The following is a 15,678-nucleotide window of genomic DNA, read 5'->3' on the forward strand; positions in this document are numbered from 1 at the left end:
ACCTAATATTTCATCATATACATTAATATTTAATATATTTACACAAATGTACATGGAGCTCAGTATGTTCAGTCTTTTATACAAAATATGCCCAAATCGGCTCTAACATACCGGCCCCTAATTGTTGACTGCACTGAATGCACAACAATTACTTAATATTCAAACGTAGAGCCAATACAAAAACATTCTATACCAGAGCACCATTACAGTTCATAGCTATATACAAATATACAAGGTGCCATATAGGAAAATAGTCCATAGATCTCAGTCTGAGTTGAAGTGTAAAGGTGTTCAACTTCCAAAAAATGTCAAGAGTTTGACGTCCACAAAATGTATGACATCAAAGAATGTAAGAGTACGACATCAACGAATCAGAGGTGCACGTGATTCAAAGATGGAGCACTGTGTGTGTGTGTGTGTGTGTCTCACTTCGTCGCCTCAAGGAGCAGACAGAGTTTATTGATAGGTCTCTGTAGGATATTGGTCTTAGTCTTAACCATGACGCTCCGGACAAGACCTTTGGCCCCTGGCAAAGCCTTCACCACACGCCCCATTAGCCAAGAGTTCCTTGGGGCGGTGTCATCGACGATGACCACAAGGTCACCAGGACTGAAGTTTCTCTTAGTTTTGTTCCACTTGTTCCGCTCCTGCATAAGTGGAAGATACTCCCTGATCCATCTCTTCCAGAAGAGGTCAGTGATATATTGTACTTGCTTCCATCTCCTTCTTGAGTATAGGTCACTTCTCTGGAATAGTCCTGGTGGCAGGACTGGCTTTGCTTTCAGATGAAGCAGATGGTTCGGAGTCAGGGGTTCTAGATCGTTAGGGTCATTTGTTACAGTAGTGATTGGTCTGTCGTTCATAATCGCCTCAACTTCACACAAGGCTGTCTGCAAAGCCTCATCATCCAGTACTTGCTCTTTAAGGACTGAATAGAGGATCTTTTTCACCAGTCGGATCAACCTCTCCCATACCCCCCCATGGTGGGCTCCAGAGGGAGGGTTGAATGACCATGTCACTCCTTCCTTCAGTAATTTATTTTGAATCTTGTTGTGATCCAGCTCTTTCAGAGCTTCTCCTAGCTCTCTGTGTGTTCCGACAAAGTTGGTGCCATTGTCTGTTCTGATACTTGTTACTGGGCCCCTTCGACAGATGAACCTGCGCAGGGCATTGATGCAGGAATCAGTATCCAGATAACTAGCAACTTCTAGATGGACAGCTCGACTCACAAGGCAAGTAAAGATCACACCATACCGCTTCACATGAACGCGGCCTCGCTTCACCTCTATGGGGCCAAAGTAATCTATGCCCACATGGGTGAAAGGCGGCAAATCAGGTGCTACCCGATCTTGTGGAAGGTCAGCCATCTTCTGTTCCCCAGCTCTAGTTTGCATCCGCCTGCAGAAGACACAGCTCTTAAGGATCTTCCTTGCTAAGGAGTTGGCACAGGGTATCCAATATCGCTGGCGAAGTCTAGAAAGCATGTGACCTCTCCCAGAGTGGCCAACCTGCTCATGGATGTGGAGTAAGATCAGTCTGGAGATGTAGGAGTCTTTGGGCAGGATCATAGGATTCTTTAGTTCCGTAGGCATAGCAGCTTTGCTTAACCTTCCTCCTACTCTCAGAATGCCATTGTCAACTACTGGATCAAGCTTACAGATTGAGCCGCTTCTCTTGGCACATTGTTTTCCTTTTACAACTAGTGCAATTTCTTGTTTAAAGTGCTGTCGTTGCTCAAATCGAATGATGACCTTTTCTGCTTCATCTAGGTCATCTACAGACAGACTTTCTTTTCCAAACGTCAGTTTGAACTAACCTTCAGTGAGTTTGTCAGACTCTGATCTGATCCTGGATCAGTTTGGGTGAGAACTTTCCTTTTCTGGCTTAACTGTAGTAGAAGTCTCTTCAGTTTCAGCATCCAGGCAACTGCTTTCTTCAAGCTGTTCCATGTTGAATAGTACTCAATCAGTTTGCTGGTCGGACTCTTTTCTTCCACACATGTACTGTTTACGATGACGTCTTTTCTCACCTCTGGATCATCTGGAGGGATGGAGCCAAGCTCCTCGGGGACTTTCGGCCATTGTGTTTCTGTTTTCTCCAGGAATTCTGGTCCTTTGCGCCATCTCTTTGAGTTCAGGAAAGTTTCAACATGTAATCCTCTTGAGGCATCATCGGCTGGGTTGTGTTTGGAGTTCAAATACCTCCACTGTTTTGCTTTCGATAGGTCACGGATCATAGCAACCCTATTAGCCACAAAAGTATGGAATCTCTTGGTATCGTTGCGGATGTATTTTAGCACCGACTGGCTGTCTGTCCAGAAAGTTGACTCCTCAAGTTCAATCTGGAGCTCCAACCTTAACATCCTGTCCACTCGCACTGCCAATGTTGCTGCAGCTAGTTCCAGTCTGGGGATCGTCATCTGCTTGAGTGGAGTCACCCTTGATTTCCCCAGTATGAATGCGATGTGGACCTTTTCCATAATGTTTGTGAACCTAAGGTAGCTTGCCGTGCCATAACCTTGTTCACTTGCATCACCGAAGTGATGCAGCTGTGCGGTCTTGATTTCACCAAAGTTCTCCGGCATCATACACCTGTTGATCTGGAATCTGGAGAGCTGGTCCAGCTCTGAGAGCCATCTCTTCCATGAAATAGAGTGTTCTTCAGGGATGACTTCGTCCCATCCACACTTTAGCTTGCAGAGCACTTGAAGAATTTGCTTTGCCTTTAATACGAATGGGGCGAGGAAACCTAATGGATCATAAATAGAGCTGACAGTTGAGAGAATACCTCTTCTTGTAAGGGGTCTGTTCTTGACAGTGACCTGGAAGGTAAACACATCCCTTTCAATGTTCCATCGGATTCCAAGTGCTCTTTCAACAGGCAGCTTTTCTCTGTCCAGGTCCAGTTCTTTTATCTGCTTGGCTTTGTGTTCATCAGGGATAGAAGCTAGTACAGTGCGGCTGTTGCTGACCCACTTGGTCAATTTGAACCCACCTTGAGAGCACACATCCCTGAGGTTTCTTGTGAGAGCTATGGCTTGTTCTTCTGTGGCCACTGACTTGAGGCAGTCATCAACATAGAAGTTGGACTTGACTGTTTGAATTACCTCTTCATCGTACCCCTCACAGTTGTCTTCTGCAGTCTTTCGCAGTGCAAAGTTTGCACAACTTGGAGAGGATATAGCACCGAAAAGATGTACTGTCATTCTGTACTCCTCCAATCTTTTGTTAGTATCACCATCCGGCCACCATAGGAATCGCAGGAAGTCTAAGTCATCTTCATGGACACGTACTTGATGGAACATTCCTTCGATGTCTGCCATCATGGCAATGTGCTCTTGCCGAAATCTTAGCAAGACTCCTATAAGCGTGTTTGCCAGGTCAGGGCCTTGAAGGAGTTCACTGTTAAGAGATGTACCTTTATAGGATGATGAACAGTCAAACACCACTCGTATCGTTCCTTTGCGCTTATGGTGAACGCCATGGTGTGGTATGTACCATACCTTGCCTTTCTCTCTGAGGAGCTGTTCTTGTGGTACCTTCTCGGCGTAACCTTTTGTTATCATCTCTTCCATGAAGCCTTTGTACTCTGCAGCGTAACCTTTGTCCTTCTTGAACTTCCTGATAATATTTAGAGCCCGCTGCTTTGCCATGTCACGGTTGTTTGGCAGGACTACATCTTTGTTGCGAAAGGGCAACGGTAAGTAGTAGTGATGGTCTTTGAGGGTTATGGAGCTTGATACTATCTCCATAAACCTACGATCCTCAGCTGACATCTCACTTTTCTCTTCATACTCTCTCTCAGGGAAGTCATGGTTGTACTGATTTACAAGAAGAACCCCCAGGTCGGCCATTGAGATACGATTGGCCATCACCGTAGGACGCCCGGATTCTTCTGCCATGGTACAACTGTTGAGAGGACCATTCATCACCCATCCAAAGAGGGTTTTCACTGCATACGGTCCGTTGCCTTGGCTATTTATGATTTGCCAGGGTTCCATTGCCTTTGGAGCATTTACGCCAATCAGAAGTTCGACGTCAGCATCAATCTCCTTCAACTGAACCTCTTTCAGGTATGGCCACCTTTTGAGCTCTTTCTGAGTGGGAATGTTCTCTCTTGTCACTGGGATCTTATGTTGGGTGTAGACCTTTGGTAATGCAAGAAATGTGTCGCCTTCCACATTGCCAATCTCTAATCCAGATATCTCAAAGCTCTTGGTAGGACTCTCCTGCCCCATTGTGCGTAGCAGAATTTCAGTCGCACTGCCTTTAGCTTGCAACTGCCTCATGAGTCTCTCCGTACAAAATGTTGCTGAGCTACCAGAATCGAGAAACGCATAGGTTAACACAGACTTGCTTCCATTTGCCACCTTTACTTGAACTGGCACAATTGCAAGTGCACAATCTGTACCGGCCCCGGTATCTTCACCAGCTTCCAGTGAAACAAGAGCACTGCTGACAGTCTCCTCCCGCTTTACTGCTACACCACTCATATCTGCCTTTTGAGATCTAAATCTCTCTCTTCCTTCAATGTGCAGGATAGTGGGGTGCTTTCTTTGACAGCTCTGACAGGTCATCCTTCTTTTACATTCTCTGCTTAAGTGTCCTCTCATCAAACAGCCAAAACAAAGGCCTTTTGATCTCAGAAACTCAACCTTGAATTCATGTGGCTGTGCCTTCACCTGTTGGCAGTCGACCAATAAATGCGCACCAGCACAAAATATACATGAGATACTGGGAGCATCAGAAGGGTAGGTGCCTGGTCTCTTTACTTTGAATGTTTGTTCTTTTAAAGGTTTTTCGTCACAATCTGCCACTACAGCTACTGTAGTGGCAAAGCTGCTTCCCCTACTCTTGGACTTGAACTGCTGTTTAAAGTCAGCTTCTGTTTTGGGTTTTAAAAACCTTTTGTTGTACAGGGGATCTTGAATATCTCCATACAACGGATCCTGCAGTATTTTGGCCTGTTTTTCCATGAACGTTACCAGGTCACTGAACTGGGCCCTCAGGTGACTTCTCTCTAAAATATCACATGCCATAGACCTCCATTTTTCCCTTAGTTTGTAGGGAAGTTTTGACATGATCAGCTTTATGTTGGAGGGAAGATTAAGCTCTTCCATGTTCTGTAGGTCTTGCATAGCGTTACAGCAACCTCTTAGATAGAGTGCATAACCACCCAGTCCCTTTCCATCATCGGGTTTGATGTTTGTCCAGTTCCAAGCCTTTTCCATGTAAGCAGTGGTGACTTTGATTTCATTGCCAAAGTGTTCCTTTAACAACCTCTTAGCTACTGCATAGCCTCTTCTGGCTTCCATATGCAGACAACTACGGACCAGATCCTTGGGCTGACCAGAGGTGTATTGTTCCAGGTAATAGAGCCTATCCTGGTGACTGCTTGTCTTATCTTCTATACCATGCTCAAATGCACGCATGAATGGCCTAAAGTTTAGAGGATCACCGTCAAACATAGGTATCTCCCTAACAGGGAGTGTGGCTTGTTTGTGCTGTAGTACAAGGAGGTCAGCAATTTCATTCTGCCTTTGCATGACAGTAGAGAGGTTATCATGGCTGGTATTATGGCTGATACCCGCAGTGTTGATTCTGTGTCGATTGCTAGACCTTGCTGTTGGCTGCTGAAGAGTGTGGTTTACGACTGTTTTCGGAATAGGGTTTGATGGCTTTGTGGTCGGTTGTTGTAAAACTCTTTGTAGTGGGGTCTTTGGAACTGCACCTAATGCAGCAAACTCAACAGGTGATGGTTCAGGTTCCACATAGACCTCTGGTTCCTGTTTCTCAAAATAAGAGTTCATTCCATCTTCTTGGCTTAGTAAATGGGCTGCCACAGAATGGGATTGAGAAGTTGACTCGGTACTCTCCAGGACCTTCAGTTTGGCATTATATGCTGCTATGTCCGTTTCCAGTGCCATTTTTTCCATCCTAACATTCAGTTGAGCTTTCTCCAGTTCCAATGCATGCTTGTCTTGTAATGATGCTTGGCGAGCTAGTAGAGCTGCTCGTTCTGCCTCGGCTTTAAGGCGTTCAGAGGACACTGAGGAAGCAGTCTTAGAATACTTAGTTTTACTTGATATTTTTGACACATTGGAAATGCTGTCATGTGGTTCAATGAGCGTTTGTGGCTCAACTTCAGCCTTTTTCCATATTTCCACCTCTTTCAGGAAATGTTCATAAGTTCTCATTCTTGGTTGATAATAGTTAATGCTCTCCTGTTCCTGTTCCTCCTCTGTGACCAGCTCTAGCACAGATTCATGAGCCTTCTTAAAGTCATTGAGCACAGCATCAAATGCTTCAAGACTCTCATTCACGGTTGCAATGTTTCCTCCATCAACAAGAAGGACTTTTATTTCATTCATTTTGCGTGTACACACTCCAAGTTTGCCTCTCCGGGCTGCATAGAGTGAATTTAGATGCTCCTCTGCCCTCTCCAGTGGAGTCTTATTTGGGATTTCCTCCTCCATCATTCACTTTTAGTTCACTCAATTTACAATGACACGGTTGTTGGTTTGATTGTTAAACGTAATGCCCCTTTAGACCTCCTTTAATCTTTAAAAACACAGTCATCCATTTCAGCATATTGACCCATTTTGAATTGCACATGTGCAAGTTTGGCATTTTAGATGCGTTTTAAACATTTCATCCCGTTGAGGTTTTGTCCCTTTAATGAAGTTTTAACACGCAGTATCTTTAGATCCTTAAGTTGCATTCGTTGCGTTGATGGATTGCATTTCCACGTTAGGCCAAATATTAGATATATGATTAGGCTACATTGTGCATAGGATCTGTGTTTCCCAAACTTAAACTTCTTAATTGTTTTCACAGCGCTGTATTTTGAATTCCATTCCCAAGTTTATCAAACATTCCAATTATAAGCACATTTGCGCTTCCATAATATGCATGATCAAACGATCGCCTTGAACAGGGCAGCTCATTCATTCGCAGTGGTTACTCACGGCTGGCGAAATCTAGGAGTTCAAATCCTTCCAAGCGAGCTGTCCTTATGGTCCGAATGCAATTACAAATAGAACAAAATCCAGCGTGTGTCCGAACCGGAGATTTCCTTCCGGTAGTAATCATTCACGGAGTTTTTTGACTTGAATGTAGTGGCTTCCTTTCCTCTTTACCATAGCCACTGCCCTAGCCTGAAGCGGGGTTGTTTCGGACGCATACAGTCCACACTCAACGTTTCCAAACGGCCAAACATTCAATGAGATCCAGGGATATAGTGCAACAAAAATGTTTATTCTTCTTATCTAACAAAAAGGTATTCTACAATCAACTTAAAGCAGAGATTACTTGAAATGCAAATACATCATATAATATGACCTGTCTGTCTGTATTTCTGTATGTCTATATGGTCAAAAAACTATACCGCTCCCGCATCTAGCAAGGACTCCTCCCCCTGAAGGCCCAACTTCCTGCCTTTATACTAACACAATTAACACAGTACAATGAATGGGCAAGAGGGGGGGCCAAAAACTGAGTTACACTAATAACAAATGAATATATCTCAATCCGGTAAATAAATCATAAAGGTACGTACCTAATATTTCATCATATACATTAATATTTAATATATTTACACAAATGTACATGGAGCTCAGTATGTTCAGTCTTTTATACAAAATATGCCCAAATCGGCTCTAACAGATACCATGACAACAGCACAAGTGAAAATAAGTAATGATGGACAGGAGCTGACAGACCGTAGGCTCTGTTAGGGAGGGACTAGGTTTTACCTTTGAACTTTTCATTTTGCTGTGAGCTTTTTTAGACTGTGGATTGCGTTGAATCCTTTATCGTTGAATTTCAATCATCAAATGAGCATTTAAGCCTCTTGAGTATTCAGGCATTTACATCAAGCCAGTTTTCATTTAGTCCCTAGCCACTTCCCCTAACTCCTGCACCCTTAAAGTCCACATACTTCAAAAGAGTGGATATCTGTGATCACTATGGTGATGGCTCCATCTTGCCCTCAAGACGGTATGTGGAGCTTGAATATGCCATATTGCTTTTACCTATTCAGACCTGTGCCGATCTGCAGGACACTGATGGGCTAGGAGCTAATGGAAGTGTACTGAACAAAATGGACTATAGGCAATGGGCATATTAACTCTTGGTCTCATCCACAGATAATTATCATAATAAGAAGTATTAATATCTGTAGTAAAAGAGCATTGGGTCCATTTATTTATCTGTAATGCTGGGCATACAATACATGCAATGGTGATTTTAGCATGTCAATCTTGGTGGGGCAAAAAAATTAAATACAGTGGGGAAAAAAAGTATTTAGTCAGCCACCAATTGTGCAAGTTCTCCCACTTAAAAAGATGAGAGAGGCCTGTAATTTTCATCATAGGTACACGTCAACTATGACAGACAAAATGAGAAAAAGAAATCCAGAAAATCACATTGTAGGATTTTTAATGAATTTATTTGCAAATTATGTTGGAAAATAAGTATTTGGTCAATAACAAAAGTTTCTCAATACTTTGTTATATACCCTTTGTTGGCAATGACACGGGTCAAACGTTTTCTGTAAGTCTTCACAAGGTTTTCACACACTGTTGGTGGTATTTTGGCCCATTCCTCCATGCAGATCTCCTCTAGAGCAGTGATGTTTTGGGGCTGTCGCTGGGCAACACAGACTTTCAACTCCCTCCAAAGATTTTCAATGGGGTTGAGATCTGGAGACTGGCTAGATCACTCCAGGACCTTGAAATGCTTCTTACGAAGCCACTACTTCGTTGCCCGGGCGGTGTGTTTGGGATCATTGTCATGCTGAAAGACCCAGCCACGTTTCATCTTCAATGCCCTTGCTGATGGAAGGAGGTTTTCACTCAAAATCTCACGATACATGGCCCCATTCATTCTTTCCTTTACACGGATCAGTCGTCCTGGTCCCTTTGAAGAAAAACAGCCCCAAAGCATGATGTTTCCACCCCCATGCTTCACAGTAGGTATGGTGTTCTTTGGATGCAACTCAGCATTCTTTGTCCTCCAAACACGACGAGTTGAGTTTTTACCAAAAAGTTCTATTTTGGTTTCATCTGACCATATGACATTCTCCCAATCCTCTTCTGGATCATCCAAATGCACTCTAGCAAACTTCAGACGGGCCTGGACATGTACTGGCTTAAGCAGGGGGACACGTCTGGCACTGCAGGATTTCAGTCCCTGGCGGCGTAGTGTGTTACTGATGGTAGGCTTTGTTACTTTGGTCCCAGCTCTCTGCAGGTCATTCACTAGGTCCCCCCGTGTGGTTCTGGGATTTTTGCTCACCGTTCTTGTGATCATTTTGACCCCACGGGGTGAGATCTTGCGTGGAGCCCCAGATCGAGGGAGATTATCAGTGGTCTTGTATGTCTTTCATTTCCTAATAATTGCTCCCACAGTTGATTTATTCAAGCCAAGCTGCTTACCTATTGCAGATTCAGTCTTCCCAGCCTGGTGCAGGTCTACAATTTTGTTTCTGGTATCCTTTGACAGCTCTTTGGTCTTGGCCATAGTGGAGTTTGGAGTGTGACTGTTTGAGGTTGTGGACAGGTGTCTTTTATACTGATAACAAGTTCATACAGGTGCCATTAATACAGGTAACGAGTGGAGGACAGAGGAGCCTCTTAAAGAAGAAGTTACAGGTCTGTGAGAGCCAGAAATCTTGCTTGTTTATAGGTGACCAAATACTTATTTTCCACCATAATTTGCAAATAAATTCATAAAAAATCCTACAATGTGATTTTCTGGATTTTTTTCCCTCAATTTGTCTGTCATAGTTGACATGTACCTATGATGAAAATTACAGGTCTCTCTCATCTTTTTAAGTGGGAGAACTTGCACAATTGGTGGCTGACTAAATACTTTTTTTCCCCACTGTATGTGGGATGCATGCCAGCAAAGCCACTAAACAATACATTAATTGCACTATAACAGTGACAAACGTTGCCCACCAACTGTTGGGGCCTACATATAGCTGTCCCAACAGCAGAGTCCCAACACCTTACCACTGCTACACCTGGCTATCAGCGGAGCCTTGTTTGGCAGCGAAACAATTCATTCAGCCTCATTTACTGCCTTAAAAAAAAAAAAGTATTAAGACAATGAGCGAGCTAGGACGGACGTAGTCAAAATAACTATTTGTTAAATAGGATAAATAAAGGGGGCATATAAGCAGACAATGAAACCTCTTACAATATTCGATGATTACATTTATCTAAAACAGGTTATAGGCTACATGTACACCACCAAGTCAGAACAGTAGGTGAAATTAAGAGGGGAAAATAGACCAAATTATTAGGGTGAGGCACATGGGCTACTAACAGCTTACTACACAACATACACTTAGTATTACTTTCTACATTTTTGGACTCACCTTGTTGTGCTGTACTCACTTGAACAGGAAGGTGGCGCGGCGGTCCTTCGTGGGCAAATTTTGTCATCAAAGTCTGGCATTCTCTGGATTTATGGTGCTTTCAAGACGACTGTGAACAAGGTCGAATCATGATGACGTCAGTGATCTTCAGGTCATAGCTCTAGAAAGAGGCCCGAGTTCCCGATTTACAATTCCGAGTTCGATGACCGTTCAAAACGTATTTTCTCAGTCGGAGCTCATTTTTTCCCCGAGTTCCCAGTTGTCTTGAACTCACTGAAGTCAGATTTCACAGTTCCGAGTTAACAGTTGTTTTGAGCGCAGCACAAATCATGCTTCATTGACAGCATGGCCAATGTTGAATGTTTATCATTTTAAGCTTGGAAAAGAGACCCTTAATCCCAGACTTTGGACCACACAGCCACTCCACTGAAAAGCAGGCTAGTGATTGCTTTGCAATGCTTGCAGTTAGTCACTGATTCCTTCCAAACCACTCATTGTTGAATTTGCGATTTCCAACTTGTTGTGTAATGTTTATGTCCAATGGCCGATGAGCACCGATATGTTTTATCTATCATTTCTCTTCATTATTTATCTTCATATGACAAGTATTAAAAAGGATTTGCCAGTAGATTGTCGACTTGATTCATGATGATGACTACTAGCTAAGATTTTGAAAGTATGATGTTGACATGATCAGTCCAATCAAAGCTACTGTAGATATTACGTGATTTGATGTCATTTTATCTGTGGCCAATGACCTTGAGCCTTCTTGGATGGACACTTCTAATGTAACTCTATGGCATCACCCAAGGGGCTTGAATTTTTTTGCTCTACCCTTAGATTTAGGGTGACATAGTGTCCCCATGAGTGACAGAACACTGAGCCAATCACAGCGCAACTAGAGAACATTACCAACCCACACGCTCTGTATTTTCCGCTGGCTGCCCCACCACCACAGAAAGCACTGAGCTAGGCTGAATCACCTGCATTTTGGAGCTGCCTTACTCAATAAAGCAAAAAAGAGACCATGTTTGTATGAAGCTTTATTAACTCAAATATATATATTTTTTTACATTGTTTGCAAACTGATATGTGACACATATTAATGCCAAAATAACATGCAAAACAGGCAAGCCAAAGAAATGGGCCCCACCTGCCCTAAATGACAGGTCGCCACTGACTGCATGACTTCTAAAATGTTAACTTGGAAGTGCTCACATTTCCCGTTTTCCTTGTCCCAAATCATTCATTCGGTCTATCCTCAAGCCCAGGATGTGGGTGCTCACATTACACGATGATTCACTAGTTGATCCTGCCATGCGTTTCTTGGTTGTCGTAGGAAAAAAATGGCCAAACACAAACAGCCAGCTGCTTCATAAATGTGCACATTATTATTTGCAGAAGCATCTAAAAATAGACGGCGGCGCAGAATATGGACCCACAAAATAGTTGGGCAGACGTAAACGATATGGATTTATATTCTACAGGGGGAATCGGAGGTGAACACTTTTAATATTGAAAAAGGCAGCTGCATTCTCTCTCCACAGCTCCAACAATCTGTCATATTTATGGCTAAACCCCACCTATTTCTACAATTTATCTTCTTAAAATAAGATCTTAGACCTAACCTTAACCACACTACTAACTTTATTACCAACCCTAACCTTAAATTAAGACCAAAACAATTATTTTTGTTTTCACACATTTTTACGATATAGCCAATGTTGACTTTGTAGCAGTGTTCACTAGTGACAACCTGCGTGTTGTTGCTTTCCTCTTCGCCGTCATTGTTTGGACTCATATGCTGAGTGCGATTGGCAGTAGTCGTTATCCAATCGCATCGTAGCACTGCTCATACTACAAGATGCACGACCAACGTTTCGCGCGTCATAAAATTATCGGGACATCCGACCGGGGTCTGGAGAACGGAACAGGAGTATAGCTTTTATCTATAGGGCTGGGAAACTGGCCCTAAGTTTCTATCTGCAGTATTAGGTGCTGTACCCTCAGTAAGCCTGTGGTTGTTGGCAGTGGAAGAAGAGGAAAGGGATAGAAGAGGAAGGGAGAGAAATTAGGGATTTTGGCTCTGGTATTACACTGCTGATAACCTTTGCTACATGTGATCCCTTTAATATAATATTCATATTATTAACACCTGAGTCCCCCCCACCCCCCACACACATATAAACACACATTTGCTTCTGTGTGTAGCCCACAGAAGCCAAATAAATGTTCTATTTCTCCTTTGAAGACTGAAATTAATCTTAGCAGTGAATGATAGTCACCTTCATTGATTTTATATTAAGATCACTTTCTGAGTCAAAATGCAAGCCAAGATCTACCCTCTGATTCTTAAAAATAAAAATAAAACGTAAGCCTATGCAACATTAACCAATTAAAAACAGCTCTGTAGCAAGGAGGTTTGTGCAGTAGGCTATAGGCCCAATACATTATCACTGCAAATTGGCTATGCTTGAATTGCCCTGCCAATGTTGTTATTCTCAGACCATTTTGAAATTATACTATTATATTAGGTATATGATCACACTGGTAATACATCATTTGTTCTGTTACTTGTGAGGCACAGCTGAGTTAGCATAATAATTTGCTTATTTCTTTACTGAACTGATTACCTGCAACTGATGGTCAGTCTGAGGGGAGGGAGGGAGCAGCGGTGAGGCTACCTCTCACCCGACTCACCATCCCTCCTCTCTCCATCCCTCCGCTGAGAAAAAGGGACAGTCTTCCAGCTGATGGCAAACTTAAGTCACGCTGCATTATTTCTGCCTCATGCACCAATTCATTGTTATTACTCCTATGACCAGAGAAAGTGAAATATTCCTCGATATTAAAAGACACAAGCCGCTAATAATAACAATGCAAGCTTATCGAAACACTTTGCTATACTCATACATTGCAGCTGCAGTGCTGGTTGTAGCGTGAGTAGAAGTAGGGAGAACGTGCATTTTATGGCTTATAAAAGTGTTGAACAAAGTGTTGACAGTGCTGAAGAACAATTTACAGGGCTGGATTAATGCAGGGGCTTACCAGGGCTGAAGCACACCACCGGTCAAAAGTTTTAGAACACCTACTCATTCAAGAGTTTTTCTTTATTTTTAGTATTTTCTACATTGTAGAGTAATAGTGAAGATATCTAAACTATGAAATAACACATATGGAATCATGTAGTAACCAAAAAAGTGTTAAAAAATCCAAAATATATTTTATATTTGAGATTCTTCAAATAGCCACCCTTTGCCTTGATGACAGTTTTGCACACTCTTGGCATTCTCTCAACCAGCTTCATGGGGATGCATTTCAATGGAATGCATTTCAATTAACAGGTGTGCCTTTTTAAAAGCTAATTTGTGAAATTTCTTTCCTTCTTAATGCGTTTGAGCCAATCAGTTGTGTTGTGACAAGGTAGGGGGGGTATACAGAAGATAGCCCTAATTGGTAAAAGACCAAGTCCATATTATGGCAAGAACTGCTCAAATAAGCAAAGCGAAACGACAGTCCATTATTACTTTAAGACATGAAGGTCAGTCAATATGGAACATTTCAAGAACTTTGAAAGTTGCAGATCTGATGCAGCACTCCATCACTCTCCTTCTTGGTCAAATAGCCCTTACACAGCCTGGAGGTGTGTTGGGTCATTGTCCTGTTGAAAAACAAATGATAGTCCCACTAAGGGTGGCTACTTTGAAGAATCTCAAATATAAAATATATTTTGATTTGTTTAACACTTTTTTGGTTACTACATGATTCCATATGTGTTATTTCAAAGTTGTGATGTCTTCACTATTATTCTACAATGTAGAAAATAGTAAAAAATAAAGAAAGACCCTTGAATGAGTAGGTGTGTCCAAACTTTTGACTGGTACTGTATATACTGTATATATAATGCCTCCTAATATTGTACAATATGTGTATCGCTTCATTGGCCTGGGCTATTGTTTGTTTGAATTCAAGAGCAGATTGATTTCTTAATCCGGCCCTGACAATTTAAACATTAATTTACTCATAAAAACAGCAGCTCATTGCTGTATTCATTGAGTCTCTCTCTAGTAATGGTTTTAAAAGTTTTGAAATCTCACATTATCAACATTGCTGTGCATTAGAGGCTTCTTTTTGCAGTCTATGGCGTGAGGAAACTGTGCAGACACATTGGCCAGCGGTAGGCCTATAAGTGCACTTGATTTGCTCTCTGGGCCTCCCGGGTAGGCGGAGTTCTACCTTCAGACACATGAAATGGTTCAAAATGGGAACACTTTGCGTTCCCGGCGCTAGGGCAGCTGAATCAAGTGCATCTACTGCCAACAGCGCAAAACAAATGTAAAAAATAGGAACGCAAGGCTTTATCGTTTTTTACATAAATGTTTGGTGATCGACTAGGAATGCCTTGGAGACTGGTTGGTGACCACTGTTGTAGAGCATGAACCTGCAGGAGCAAGTCACTGCTTTGATGTTTGCAGAGGACAACTGGGTGTTGTCCAGGGTGTCGTGGAAATTCTACTCATGGGACACTCGAAGTTAATCTTAAATGAATCATTGTTTATGAACAGTTAACTGGAGAGGTTCCAACAAACTTGATGCACCATAGTACACGTCTGTCAGGAGCTCTCTCGGGGCAGTCCCGTTAGATATTTTACAGTTGAAGTTGGAAGATTACATACACCTTAGCCAAATGCATTTAAACTCAGTTTTTCACAATTCCTGACATTTAATCCTAGTAAAAATTCCCTGTTGTTAGATTAATTTGTATTTTAAGAATAATGACTAAAGGATTTCACCCCAAATACAGTATAAATGTGTAAACTGTGTTATAATTAGAATGTAGTATCAACCCACTAACAGAGGGGGGCGATACTAAACATTCCAGGGTGAAGGAGAAAGGTGGAAACTGTTTAAGAAAGCCTCCTAAAGGTGGGCGGAGCAAAGTGCCTTTGTGTGTCAAGGGGTATAAAACGGGAGGGTATGGGTTTTGGCGCCAGAGCTCTCCATGAATAAAAATACAGATCATTCTTGCTGGTTGTGGACCTTGAATCATTTATGATTAAAACCAGAGCCTTAAAACCTCTGGTAATGATTCAAGGTTGGGTTGAATTAGAGATATAAATTCTCTTAACACCTGTCTTAGGTCAGTTAGGATCACCACTTTATTTTAAGAATGTGAAATGTCAGAATAATAATAGACAGAATGATTTATTTCAGCTTTTATTTCTTTCATCACATTCCCAGTGGGTCAGAGGTTTACATACACTCAATTAGTATTTGGTAGCATTGCCTTTAAAT

Source organism: Coregonus lavaretus (assembly GCF_964263955.1).
Source record: "Coregonus lavaretus genome assembly, chromosome: 15".
Lineage (NCBI taxonomy): Eukaryota > Metazoa > Chordata > Actinopteri > Salmoniformes > Salmonidae > Coregonus > Coregonus lavaretus.